A 15,910-nucleotide genomic window follows, 5' to 3' on the forward strand; every position below is an offset into this window, starting at 1 on the left:
AGCAACGCATAAAATAAAGCAACCAAACAATATAACTAATATAAAAGAGAAGAGAACAGTTATGATAATTTTATAGTAAAATGAAAATTGACTCTTTGACTGATAACTTATTAATCAAAATTTGGTTTATCATTGGATTCATAATACAAGTTCTGTTTGCAATGTTGTAGCTACATAATGTCGTATTTAGGGGGGGAAAAATTATGCTTGATTTTATACATAATTTCCAAATCAATATTATAATGTATTTGAAATTGCTACTATGAATATTTATAATATTGTTTACATCGGAATGTGCTCAAGATTTGAGGATAAATATTTCCAAAGTTAAAGTCCTAGATTTAATTATATTAGGGTTGTCAACCGTTGGGTATTTTACCGTACAGATCGGTTTTTAACCTCCTTATCCGGTGTCCGGTACGACCTCAAAACCGGACATTGAATGTTTGGTAACTTTTCCTCTTACTAGCTCTATTCTCTGTTCTATTCAGATTATTTTGGAGTGATGAAAGGAATCGTTTGTCGATGAACATGGTTAAAGCAGAGCTTATAATTCGCTTTGATATCGACTTGTCGTGCACGGAATTTGCTGAAGAGTTGGAGGCAGGAAAATTTAATGAACTTATCAAAACTGCTAAAGGTCAACAAAAGTACATTTTAAAGAGAGCAACTAGCACTGCTTCATCCTCAGCTACATCTCCCAATTAAACAATGCATTCAGATCCAGTAAAGTTATGTAGGCACTATGAGACATCATGAGCCCCAGCGAAGCTGGTAAGACTTGTTATTCAAGTACGTTTTGTGCATTCCATAATTATGTTGCTAATTATATTTGCTTTTCTGTTTCAAATACGATGATTTTGATGGTAGTCTACAAAAATGGCATGTGCCGACTCAACCAAAACTGAAATAAGTACGTTTAAAAATGCTTCAAAAGTATTTTTAAGTAAGTTATTAAATTCGAACTCTGAATCTCTCGATTTTATGTGAAGTAACCAGTTTCAGATTGTTCACACTTCTGACCAGCGATGATGTCACAATCTTAAGCCGGTGTCAGGACGGTACCCGGTATTTCAATTTTCAAAAGTTGACAATCCTAAGTGATATACGAGTTTGATTTCAACTACGCGTCAATTTAAACTAGGCCAAAATTAATGACTACGAAAAATTTAAGCATTGTTTGTTATTCAATAGTAAAATTTCAGGAAGAATAGTATAATAGTTTTTCCAAATTCCTAATTGGATAATAGACTTAAAATATAAACGAGGATCTGCACTCTCTGTGATCACTAGGAGAGAGTTTTCACTGCATCCGAATGCGATTGTAAATGCAATTACAAATATAACTTTCCCAGCCAACAACACTTATCCTTGGGACTCTTATTTCCCTAACCTCCTCATCATGATTTGGTACTTGAATTGGTCTTGAAATTAATCTCCTATCATTTATCCCCCTAATTTCAAAGACCAACAATCAACGTCATACCGAATCTGCTCTAAAATACTTTTTAGTTCAAGCTATTGCAAGATCCTTGCTCCTAATAGCAATTATTTTACTTTACATGGGACTGCAAACTGCATATTATCTAATCTCCATCTCCCTACTATTTAAAATAGGGGCTGCTCCTCCCCTTCACTTTTGGATGCCAGAAGTAATAGAGACCCTACTCTGAATAGACTGCATTATTTTAATAACATGGCAAAAATTAGCGCCCCTTGGCCTGCTTTCCTATACTTTAACTCCTACAAATTTAATTTGCCTGACTCTAATTCTATCTCTAATTGTAGGATCAATTGGAGGTCTAAATCAAACATCACTACGTAAAATTATAGCATTCTCATCAATCAATCATACTGGCTGAATACTCATAGCTTTACTATTAAGTGATAGAACATGGTCTTTCTACTTCTTATTCTATGCCTTACTTTCAGTGATAGCAGTCACTCTTTTCGCAGTAAACAAAATATTTCATATTAATCAAACTTTCTCCAATAAAATCATTGTAACAACAAAACTAGCCATTTTTACTAGCCTCTTGTCCCTAGGGGGCCTTCCCCCATTCTTGGGCTTCTTACCTAAGTGAATTATTATTATAAAAACTGCTGAACAAATATCATTTATTATTCTCACCTTAATAGTAATAATGAATTGCAAAGTTATATTTGTAAATGAATTGCAGTACCTTCACTAATTCCAAATTGTGAATTGCGAAGACCAATGGAAAGGTGTGGAAACGAATGACCCCAATAATGCTGGACTGCATTTCTGATCATACGAGTAGAACCTTAGATCGTCATTTTCAGTCGAAGTGATTTAGTATTCATATCTGGAAATGCCTGTAGAAGCAGGTTTTAAGAAAAAAAAGATTATATATATATATATATATATATATATATATATATATATATATATATATATATATATATATATATACAGAGGGTTGATTAATTCGTGTGTCAATTTCATTTGTTCACTGTGCAAAAGTGGTATGAGATAAAGCTGTGAAATTTGGTGTAACTTTAGACAAAGGACGTAAGTTTTGTTTCGCCGTAGAAGCATGTCACTTGTACTAAAGATTGAAGAGATATAGGGTCAAAGGTCAAATTTCGATTTTTTCCTTATGGGATTGCAATGGTAAATTCTGAAAGAGCCTGAAAAAACGTAAATCGAAGTGATAACAAAGAAAAAGCTCTATGATATGGTTCTATGTCGCAAGCCGATCAAATATGCGTCAATCGAGTGTCATGGTCAGAGGTCACTGTCAGATCAAGGTCACAGGCCACCTTAAGAACCCATTTGACATGATGAGGTACAGACATTGCGTTGTTTTCAGTGTATTCAAATCATTTCAAAATATTAAATCGTTTCCCGGTGATGCGATTACAAACCACAGGCAACATCGCTTTCAATGTGAAGGAAGAAATTATAGAAAATGTCTTCCCTCTCCCTTAAAACGGGAATTCTCAAAACTGCTGGGACATGTGTCCACTTTGCAGTGTTCTGCCGATTTCACAGTGTCATATTCGTGTAGTAGTATTTTTACTTCGGTTTCTTGCCTTTTAGGTATCCAGCTGTCGTTGTAATCGTGTGCAGCGTCAACGTAATAAGATGTGTCATAGGCCTTCGTTCATGCAACACAACTCAAAACAAACAATTGCAAAGTCATCATGATACAATCATCCTTAAGGGTATTCACTAAGCGAAATTCAACTACCGCTAATTTTAGAGTTTTTCTTCAATATCTTCAAAACAAATAAAAATATTGGAAAAGCAGAAACGTAGTGAACTAGACAATACGATTTTGCATGTGATACCATTATCACAACTCACCTATCTGTTTTCGATTTGGAACTGAAGATAGATTTAGCATTTTTTGCGGGTTCTCTAAATAGCGATATACCAAAAACAGATAGGTAAATTGTGGTAAAAGTATCACATGCAAAATCATATTATCTAGTTCACTACGTTTCTGCTTTTCCAATATTTTTATTTGTTTTGAAGATATTGCAGAAAAACTCTAAAATTAGCGGTAGTTTAATTTCGCTGTAGTGAAGACCCTTAAAGAATGTAGGCACAGTCCTTCGTCAGGAAAACTAGAAAACCCCACGAGAACTCAGCCAAGTTTTGGCCTATAACAACGATTCGCCATTTCCCCTAGATGACATCAAAACAGGAAAACCAAATTCTTGCTCAAACGCAAGTTACGCCACAGGAACCTATGGTCGCAACGTCAGACTGAGTCTTGCGATAAATCGAAGTGATTCTATTTACTCAAAATCATTAACTATTTGAAATAACTTATGACAAATTTCAATGGCACATAGTTGTATTAAGAGCAAATAACGAAAATAATTACAAACGGGTGGACATGATCACTAAAGTATTTACAAAATTTCATTTCAGTAATTAATCGCGGTCTTCATATTAAATAGTATTCATGCATTAGGCCTATATACAATATACTATCTGCGTCTTAACTTGTGATAACAGTTGCTAATTCATTGAACGACGTCACGCGCATAATACCAAGTTGCCGCAAGTATGACACCGTGAATTCACCTAACACATATGAAATCATCTTTCCCATAATGTACTTCATCAGTTCCGGACAATCATGTACATAGATTCAGTTTTAGTTTTAAGGATAGGTTAAGTTCTTTTAGCAAAAATTAAGTATATAGATTAGGTTAGGTTATTTTAGTTTTAGTTGTTTAGTTTTAAGAATTTATAATCATATCTGTTCTTTCTTTTCAGTTTGCCAGTGTTCGACGTAGCTGCAGAAGAAGATGCGTTTCATGGAAAGGTAAGTATTTGTATTCTCTGTATTATAAATAGTATATAGCATTGTTTCATTGTAATTAATATATATAAATGTAATTATATCTTTGCATATTATTCTTTCGACTTTAATTTCATTTACTTTTATTTAATCGATATCACTCCATTTTACCCATAAGATTCTATAGCTTAACTTTCAATTATTTGAACTATTCATTTATAACCATATATTCTTACTTTCTGAATAAGACAATGTAATCCATACCATGAACTTCTCCGTTGGTACAAGACTACAATAACCCACAGTAAGTAAATATCTGTATAATTTACTGGTAATAATTTCCTTCATATATGATATTAATGCTGAATAGTCTTCCGTAACCAGAATAATATGTACCTTCCTATCCCTTGCATCATAATGTACGTTATAACATATTCATCCCATGACAATAGGTTTTCAACAGCTAAACTAGATTTTATCATTTTGTTTTATTCAAATTTAGTACTAAAGTAGGTAGATGATAACTAAGCTTACAGTTTAAATAAAATAATTTCAGAATCTTTAACCACAACCAAAATGCAGTATACGACGTAAGCTGTAGTAGACCATTACTTAGAATTTAGATAGAAAACTTTATCAATTGTACAACTTAAATATTTTGCTTTTCAAATGGCAAGGAGAATTAGGAGAAAAAAGATTTTCTTCCCGAACCTGCGACACAAATTACCACTTCGTTGTTGTTAGCAAAACTTCCACTACAATAAACATATTTAAATGTGTAAGCTTACAGTAATTTACGTTTTCCTTGATTTTACCTACATATGCAGATTCCGCTAATTACTTCTGAACTTCATGGATATTTCTATCTTTCACTTGCTTAATAAAATCCTTCGTAAGTTCTAATAGTATAGGTATTATTGAAAAACTATTCTATTCTATATAACTAGGTGGGTATCAAGCAAGGGCGCCCATCAAGGGGGGGGGGCAAAGTGGGGCGCTCGCCACCTAGAGGAAATTGTACTTGGGAATATCGAAAATCCAATAGAATTTTTACATTAGTTACAGCAAAATTTGAAACTATATTTGAAACGTCGCTTATACTTGCCCCCCTTGGAAACTACAACATGGGCGCCCTTGGTATCAAGTATTATAGTCACATCTATAAAGCCATGTCGATTTCATCGCTAGAATTATTCCAATATTTAAATTGATTTAAAAGTTATAGTATGAGCTGTATCCTAAATGACCCGGCCATAAAACCGAATAGCCAGTTCTAAGTAAAATTGCTAACACTAAAAATTGTAATAAACAACGAGGGCTAGTAATGTCTGATATGTATAAATTGTTCTAAAGAAACACGTGAAGATTGTACCAAACAAAAAAGATCTAAAAGGCGGAAGGAACCCGCCACTGAATTGATTGCAAACTAATTTTGATTTTTTTTGGTTCATAATTTTTTATCTGCCTGTCAAACGAAGTTGGTCTCTAAACAAACGATAATAATCTTGGTCGAAAACTAAAATAATCGCAAGGCGCACGGAATTATGGAAAACATTCTGTTCCTTTTTCACGATCTGCGCTCATTTACACCACTTTTTAAGACACTAATAAGAATTCTTGGTATAGCGATGATATAATATTGATTTTTTCCTAGTAAGTCACGCCATTCATTGACAAAATTTTACAAATATAAAACAAGTGAGTTTCTTTTCAAATATTTAAAAAAAACTTACAAACTATGCGAATTCTTCAATATTGAAATCAGAAGTAATATATATATGACTTCTGGTTGTAATAGAAAGATAAGATCAAAAATAGAGCCTGTACTTATGGTGTTGAACCCACATCAAAAAACTACTTATAGCTTGTCTATTACCGTTTTTCACTATGATAATCAGTAATGAAACCGCTTCTGACTACCTACTACCTTTTCTATTGTACATTGAACAAAGATGAAAACCGGAAGTGATTGATTTATACCACTTCCGGTTTGAATATAGGATTAAGAAAGGAGATGGAACCTATTCTTGGGACGCTGAATCCATACCAGAAACCTGTTTCTGCTATTTCTTACCGCTTTTCCTCTTACACTTGTGTACAGATAGATAAACTCCCGAACACAGGTGTTCTATGAGACTTCCCATGCGTATGCATAGCATGGAAGTCTAAATATAGCATCTTTATATATTTGTTATTACTATTATTTTGCTGCATCTTTTCGTATAAAAATGATAATTTGCACGTCACACGACCTTGAAACGCAGAAAGAAGAAGAAGAAGGTAAATAAAAAAAGATGTGTCCGTAGATTTTCACATTCACACTGTCCTAGTGAACTTTCCTCCATGAAAATAATAAATAACTCTTTTTAACAACAAGAAAGTTTAGTTTCCTATCCTGATTTCCCTCTTTCTTCCTTCCCTCCCGCCCTGTCATTGACGACCCACACCTTATATATACTTGCATTCACACAAGCAGAAAACTTTATTTTCTTGTTTCTTTTTTCTTTTTTAACACAAACTTCCCGTGCAAACGCATAGCGGAATTGTTCACACGCCATTCGTGGGATGGGTTCAACCTGGTTCATCCTCGAATGCAACTTTACGGCTCTTATAGTTTTCCCTTTGCCTTCAACAGATTATGCAATTTCAAAGAAGACGTGCTATTATACTTAACTTGATGTACAAAAATAAACCTAATTCTATCCCACTGACTGACAAACAGATTGAAAAGAGAGAGTAAAAAACAATTAAAATTATGTACATGTTTTTGTTTAAAAGTCTCAAGACCTTTTCTATTGTTTTCAGATTGAATTACCGCAATAAATCTTTTCCTAATAATTATTAGCAGTACATTTTTATTTTTTAAAAAAGTCAACATGTATCCTCTTTTGCACATTTCATTATTTTCTCATTTAAATAATGAACTGAACAGAAAAAAATTGTTCTAATTTATTTCTTCCCATGTCATTTTTAAATACTGTACATATATCTTGAACGAATTATCTCTAGATTATATTTCTCCCATACATTTTTTCTAAATATATCTTTAATCTTTTAATGTTTAGAATTATCATATAAACGATGTAGTGAACCCATTACAAATATTTACTGCTAATTTATGAATTCTGGGTTTGAATCTATAATTCAACTTCAATCATATTACAAACTAACCTGCTTAAATATTACAATTATTTACTATAAATTTATAATTGCTTTCTTGGAGGGTATTGAATCTATGCATTTAACATGTATCATATTATAAACTAACCTACTTGTCTGTTACTAGTGTTTACTGCAAATTTATGTTTTTTGGGTTTAAATCTATCCATATTACTACCTGTATCATATTACAAATTAATATGCTGAACTAGTGCAAGTACTTACTGTAAATTTATGGTTTTGGGAGTTTTTTTTTTAACTTTTACTTTTACTTTTAATCTATGCATCTAACTTGAATCGTATTATCATATAAACCAACTTGTTTAACTTTACAAGTGTTCTTGCAGAAATTTAAGATTTTTGGATTTCAGTCTACGTATCTTACTGGTATTATATTACAAACTATTTTAATTATCTACTGAAAAAAATTTTCTTTTAAATCTATGCATCTAACTTGAATCATATTACAAACTAGCCTCCTTAAATATTACAAGTGTTTGTAGTAAATTCATGGTTTTTGGGTTTGAATCTATGCATCCAACTTGAATCATCCAATAAATTAATCTGTTTAACTAGTACAAGTCATCATCATCATAGGTATTCTGCCTTTATTGGCAGGTCACTTGCCGCAGCTGAGAAGCTTCCATGCTCTACGGTCCTCCGCTAACCTTTTCGTCTTCACGTATGATCTTTCTGTTTTTATATCATCCATTAATTGTATTCAGGGCCGTGCCGTGGGGGGGACGAGCGGGGCGACGGTCCCGGGTGCCGAAGTAAGGGGGCAAAAGAAAGAAAAAGTTATTTGGAATATATGTATGGGGGCGCCGTCGTATACTCTCGCCCCGGGCGCTGATTTTCCAGGACACGGCCCTGATTGTAGTCTCCTTCGCCCCTCCCCTCTCTTTCCCGCCACCATACCTTCTAGGTGTCCCACAAAATAGCCTTTTCTTCCTCCTAAAGGCTTCTTTCGCCATTCCTATCCTTGCTTTTATTTCACGTTCGCACTTATGTCATTACTACCCAGATATCGAAAACTATTCATTTGTTCTATTTTCTCCCCTCCTACTTTTATATTTGACAGAGACCCCTTTGTTCCAATCACCATGGCTTTTGTCTTTCTAACATTTATTTTCATCCTATAATCTTCAAAGTTCTTCCTCAGGTTTTCTAACATTTTATTGATTTTCTTTTTAGATTCTGCAATAAGTGCCATCTTATGCAGCTTATATCTTATATCTTATGCATCTAATCATTCTACCTCCTACCGAAATGCCGTCATCATCATATAGGCTCTTTTTCACTATCTCTTCTAAATAGACATTAAATAGTGTTGGCGAGAGGCAGCATCCTTGTCGAACTCCCCTTCCAATTGCACTCTCTTCTGTCAGTTCTTCCCCTATCCTAACACTTACTTGTTGGTTCATGTATAAGTTTCTTATGAGTCTTCGATCTTTCCATTCCAACCCTATCTTCTTTAGAACTCCCAACAACAATGCCCAATTCACGTGGTCAAAAGCCTTTTCTAGATCTATAAATACAGCATACACCTCTTTCCCTTTTTCTATGAATCATTCTCCGATTGCCCTTAATAATCAAATTGCATCTCTTGTGCCCTTGCCTTTTCTGAACCCGAACTGCTCTTCCTGAACTTCTTCATTTATTCTTCCATATAACCTTCTTCATACAATCAATAAATTACAAGTATTGATTCGAACTTAATGATTTTGGAGTTTGAATCTATACATCCCATTTGTTCACATTTCAAACAAATCTGGTTAACTGTTTCAAGTATTTATGTTCTTTTTTTTTAATTTGTGCATCCAACTGGTGTTATATAAATTAATCTGCTTAACCATCGTCAAATTTTACTACAAATTTACGATTTTTGATTTTGAATCTATTTATCCTATTTGTATTTTATTACTAATCTGCTTCACTATAACAAGTAGTTAGTGTACATTTATGGTTTTAAGGTGATTGAATCTATGTATCCAACTTCAATCGTATTAGGAACTAACCTGTTTAACTATTATATTTATTTACTGTATTTTTTGGGAGGAAATGAATCTATGCTTCCAACTTGCGTTATATTGTAAACTAACCTGCTTAACTATTACACCACACACACACACACACACACACACATATATATATATATATATATATATATATATATATATATATATATATATATATATATATGCGTATATATATATTTACTTATATATATATATATATATATATAAGTAAATATGAAGTATTGTATTGTCACCGGATTTACGTCACTGTGAAATTGTTATCATTGTATGACATTAGAAAATGAGATAAGGTTCCAAAATTTTAGGACACTGTTGAACCAAGACATGGCTGAACTAGAGCACAGTTTAACCGTTGTAAGTTAAAGACCGGCAAGCTAAAGAAAAGAATATAACATTGAAAAAAATAAAGTAACAAATTATTTTACTTTATTTGTCTATTTTTCCTCCAATTTTCTCTTAAGTAAAAGGTTTTGGAGTGACAAAGAAAGATTAGCGATCATCTTGTCTATATATTCTCATTAATTCTATTTTTATAGTAGTTAGTAAACTGAAATCACACAGACAACATTTTCATACATAAATACACTCCGACTGACAACCTTGTCGGAATGAATAACGGCGTAACGTCTCTTACAAGACATTTTAAGCTCAGACAGTGTACATATAACATATCTAAAAGATCTTTAATCGTGTCGGTAATGTATGTAAATATATCCACACACGTCTCAATGCCAAAGCACTGCGGGAAGAAACGAAAAATCTACAAGAACTGATTGACAAGCGTGTGGAAACACGACATCTATGCACTTGTGACTGCACTGACCTACATCCTTCTATGTAATAAAATACGTATGAATATACGTATTTAATCATGTAATGAATAGGTATACGTCCGTTAATACATGCATATATATATATGTGTGTGTGTCCGCTTGGGTATGTACAAATGGATGTGTATACACTTCATGTCTTTATGCTTCATGATATTTCTTTTTCTCATTCGGTGCCCTTGGCCAGAAAATATTATGACTTCTCTCTTTCACATTCTTCTTTCCGGAACGCATTTGTTGTCACTTTCCATTCTTAAACGTTTATTTTTTCTTTCTTTTAAACTTTCTTAACTGTATGTACTTATTTCTTTTAATTTCTTTTAAAACAGATAATTAATGATTATTAGTTTATTTCTACGGTAAAAAATGAATAAATTAATAAACGCTCTCACATTACATATATATTTGTTACGGTTGAAGCACCAAAAATATGTTGCTTCTCGAGTGAGCAATACATCCATAGCTAACATTTATATATACACACCTCTCTGTATAAACTTTTAGTTACGTACTATATCGTTTAAAACTGAATATAGCTAGTACTTTTAAAAATATTGTTTGTATCCTGTACACACAGTACCAGGTGCGCTGCCCGCATGAGGTTTGTGTCTAATAGCTTTCTCTGCAGGCTATAGCAGTGGTACTCAACCTAATTCCTATCACGACCCCCATTTTATCACATCCTCTTGCCAGCGATCCCCTTATATCTTGCTTGTAATGAACTTGTGTGGGATTTTTAATATTGCGGAGATCTCACGATATCCATCTACTTCTATAATACTGTAGTAGAATTCATTTCTTGTATATAGTGGATACAGTAGCTTCCCTAAATGCGAATGAATTTAAACCCAATTTGTTCAGTTCATTCATATTACAAATATCAATCCGATCCGTCATACTGTTCCAAAATGGAGGGCGTTTGGAAATTTTAAAATTTCAACTCTCTTAATTTTGGGTCATATGATGAAAAAATGAAAATGATTTCTAATTTTGGTTAAAAGAAAAACTTGGACAGTTGTTAAAAGAAAAGTTAAATATTTTAATTTCTGAGAGGCCGGCACTTTGAGTAATATCCGGTATTAGATTCTATGTATATTTATCTCTTCCGTTTATCTTCGCGACCCCCAGGTTGAGAAACCCTGGGCTAGAAAACCATGGCCGCACAAACAAAATTTCATTTTGGGGTTTTATCATGTTTCAAGTCAACTCAGGTAGGACTGTATATACACATTCTTATAAAATCTTGCTTTTTATTGTGACCAATTCTAAAGAAACGAAGAAAATTCAGATTGATTTTATAGATTGTAGTACTAGACTAATTACTTCAAAATTTCCAAGTCATGTTAGAGAAACAACATACGATAATTTGAAGTTAGGAAATTGAAACTAAGAGTAAAAGGTTTTTGAAACACTACTATGTTAGTGCCTATGACTATACAGTTAGATCTTTGTTGCACTAATTTAATTTATGATTTACACACCAACAGAACTGTCACTTAACTTCTAATGAGTTAGAATATATATATATATATATATATATATATATATATATATATATATATATATATATATATATATATATAAATAATGCTTTTTCGCAATTCTGAACACGTTACGTCAAACTCAGTAGAAGACAAAAAAAATATGTTCTGGTTCTAAACATACAGCTAAAACAGGGCAGAGAGAAATAACAGAAGAGAACAGTTAACCAAAAGTTTAGATGCATAGTCACACCGAAAACCATCTTAGTAGGCTCCAACTCTGAATCTAAAGTTTCAAACTCCTATCCATGAGCCATCTAATTTAAACAAGATAATTTTAAATATCTGCACCTTGTGAGTGATCAGTTTGGGATCCTGGATACACCAATCTTTAAGGTCGACTATCCTATACTTCTTGAGGTTTTCCAATATTAGATCTTCCTGTATCAACCGATTACATTACTAATAACGTAAATATGAATTTCACGAATAATGTGAATGATTTGAATGAAGATTCAATTAAGTTTCATTCGAAATACTTCTTTACAAACATCTTTAATATTGATTTATTTTATTTTATTTACATTTTTATATTATCCTCTTATCTTCTTTTCAGTCTACGCAAAGTCCTCTTTACGACGGTTTCTGAACCGGGTGCTTCTAATACAGACCACGTCTCCCAACCGTCGTAGACGTCTCGATTTTATAAAGCATATGATATTTGGTGAAGACATAGATCTGCATTGTATAACTTTCTAAGTACATTAAATTATGCATTCATACGACTCAAACATGAACTTTCCAACTCAAACAAGATTGTATCATAAACAGATTAAATAATTTTAAGTGACTTAAAAAGACCTATTCTAATTGATACATTGTATCTATGCAATATAAAATAAGAACATTTTTTTCAAAAAAAAATTAAGAAAGAATGGAAACAAAAAAGAATGGAGAAAATATCCCACTGTCGGTTACACCCTTGTTCATAATCCAATTTTTCTATTACTGTTGACTGTGATTCTATACCTGCTTCTCTTTCTCCCTCCTTCCACTTTTACCTCTGATCTTGAAACATGAATGTTTCTGCTAGAAAGTCCTCTTAATATAGGTTCCCTTTAAAAAAAAATGTTTCTACACTTATCTTCACAAATGACGAGAGTTATCAATAATGAACAGCAATACGAAACATTTCGCTTCAAATACAACAGTAAAATTATCACACTGATACTTCTTCAACATTAATTTATTATTAAATCCAAACTTTTCTTAACTACTCATATAACATGAAATAATTTCCGCTGGACAACTTGAAATCCTATTATAAATCATGAAGTTCTTTTACATTTATTTATTTAAATCTTTGAAGTAAACCGAATCAGGATATATAGAATACAACTGAAGCACTCGATTTCAGACAAGGAAGCCGTACAACTGCGATAATTATAAGTTCCTAATACGGTAAAAGCCTCTATTTAACAGAATTCAGAATAACTATAATGAAGTAATGAACATTTCACTTACAAATAGGTTTTCGCTTAACACAATGTATATTTAACATAAGCAATATTACTATTATAATACATTTACTGTTCTATTAACTATAGCAAATAACAGTAAAATTATAGTAAGACTTGAAGCTTTCCTGGCGGCGTATATGATAAAGTTCTTCTCGGGCAATCAGCCAGGTGAAAACTGGTGGATAGGCCAACGTTTCGAGAACGTTCTCGAAACGTTGGCCTATCCACCAGTTTTCACCTGGCTGATTGCCCGAGAAGAACTTTATCATAGTAAAATTATAGTTATACTATGTTTATTATCATTGATATTGCTCCAAAATTTTATATATATATTATATCTCGTATTGACCATTTATTATATTTATGTATTCATCATCTATACTAAAAGAAAAAAACTAATATTCTACTTCATACAGTGTGCAACAATTCTAATATTTGTTATTATTATTATTATTATTATTATTATTATTATTATTATTATTATTATTATTATTATTATTATTATTATTATTATTATTATTACTTTTGAAAAATTAAAAATTAAATTTTTAATTTCACATCTCACGATGACCTTTAGGCTATAGAAGACGGCTGATTAATGGAAGTGAACGACTAAAACATAATTAGTAGAATGAAAATTTGGGACGAATGAGAACTTCGACAAAACCCACAAACACGGTGTTGTCCATCACACACTCACATAACCAGGCTTTCATCATTTTTGCATTAATTCAGATACATTAAATGGAAATAAAAAAATGTTTAAATTCTATAAATCATGATATAAAGTTTAAAATTTTCTCGGTTTTCTACGACTTAAAAGGGGTACTACAATACTATAATAGCAACATAAAAGCAGCGATATGAGAATACTTCGAATTTAAAAAAAAAAAAAATAAATAAATAAAACCAACCAAGTAAACCTACACATATTTATCATGCTGAGATTACCTGAATGCTCAAATAAATTTACGTAGCGTAACTAAAAAAAAAAGAAAAAGAAAAAAATCATTCATATAGTACCGGTACTTCGAATTAATTTTACATTTTACAGTGAATCACTATGAAGAAACAAACATACCGTGGTAGATATTTGCATAAATTTCCAATAAAGAAATGTCACAGAAATTTAATATTTCACTTCCACGAGGTTATTTTCAACACATCGATAGAACTTAGCAGATAGTTATGGGTCTTTGATAGTTTACTATAGACTGGTTGGTACTTGTTTACTGGTCTGGTTTACTGTAACTTGATTGATACAATGAATTACCACTAAAAAATATTCGTAACATAAAAGCACTATATCATTATTAATATTTCTTGTGATAATTTATGAATACTATTTCTTGGCAAAGTTAACATAAAAATCTCCGACTAACTTGTCTGTAATATGTAGTAAAATACAATGACGATATCAACATTTCATTACCGATAATAAGATTAAACATCTTCAGAAAAATGAAGCCAGACCCTATGATCCTGTTTACTTTACCATTTTAAATACGTTCTATTTATAAGTTAGCAGACCATATACCCATACATAGAGAGGCAATAAAGTTCCCAAAATTATTTTTTTGCAAGCAGATGAAGTGACCCAACACAAGAATGACAAGAATGCCATGAATGCACTTTTCTATAGATAGACTGTAGTAAGTTTCAACACGCTCTGCCCAGCAGTTGAGCAATTGAGTTTACCCCTGCTACACGTTTTACAGTAACTCGGTCGTGTTTTCAGGATGGAACAAAGGGTTGCAATCAAGTTTTATGTAAAATTGGGTAAGTCAGCTGCAGAAAATAGTTACAGATTGCTTACGGGCATGAAATACCCGTACTGTCTTGAATAAGCACATTTAAGTAGTATAATACAAACTTTTCTATGGGAGATGAAAGTCTTTGAAGTACAGAACGTGGAAACACACGCAGAGCTAAAAGAACAAAACCGTGGATTCCGTTTCTCCGGGAAAACACTAACATTTGGGCATCGTTAAGGAGGTTATTAAGAGTATCATCCATGAAGATTTGGGGAAGCTGCGCCCCTGTTTTGCACTGCACGCTCTAGATGTCGTAAAGAAGAGGCAGTGAGTGTCAAGTTGCAAATACTTCGTCATGACAATAGATGTCTTGGCAGATTTCCTCAAAACCATTGTCACCGTTGATGGAACATGGTGTTTCAACTATGATCCTCTCACTAAACGACGGTAGTCGGTATGGGTCAGTCGAGGGAAGTAAGACCAACCAAAATTCGCATGCAGAAGTCTCAAGTTAAATTTCTGTTGGTTGACTTTTTTCATGCTAAGGCTCTCACTCACCTTGAATTCGTTCCGTAAGGGCAGACTATTAATGGCAAATTTTATCTAGAGGTCATAAAGCGATTCCTTCAGCAAATTACCCTTATAATGTCACACTTAATCAGCTCGAGTAATTGGAGTCTTCTCCATGACATTGCTCCCTCACACAGAAGTAACATTTTCAGAAGGATTTTGACCATAAAACAACTCACTGCCATCGACCATACACTCTATCTGGATTAGTTGGTTCCAGTGGACTAGGCCTACTTTCTGTTCCCGAAGTTGGAACTCTTATTTTAGGTTAAAATAT

Source organism: Thermobia domestica, chromosome 1 (assembly GCF_964235325.1).
Source record: "Thermobia domestica chromosome 1, izTheDome1.hap1.1, whole genome shotgun sequence".
Taxonomy (NCBI): domain Eukaryota; kingdom Metazoa; phylum Arthropoda; class Insecta; order Zygentoma; family Lepismatidae; genus Thermobia; species Thermobia domestica.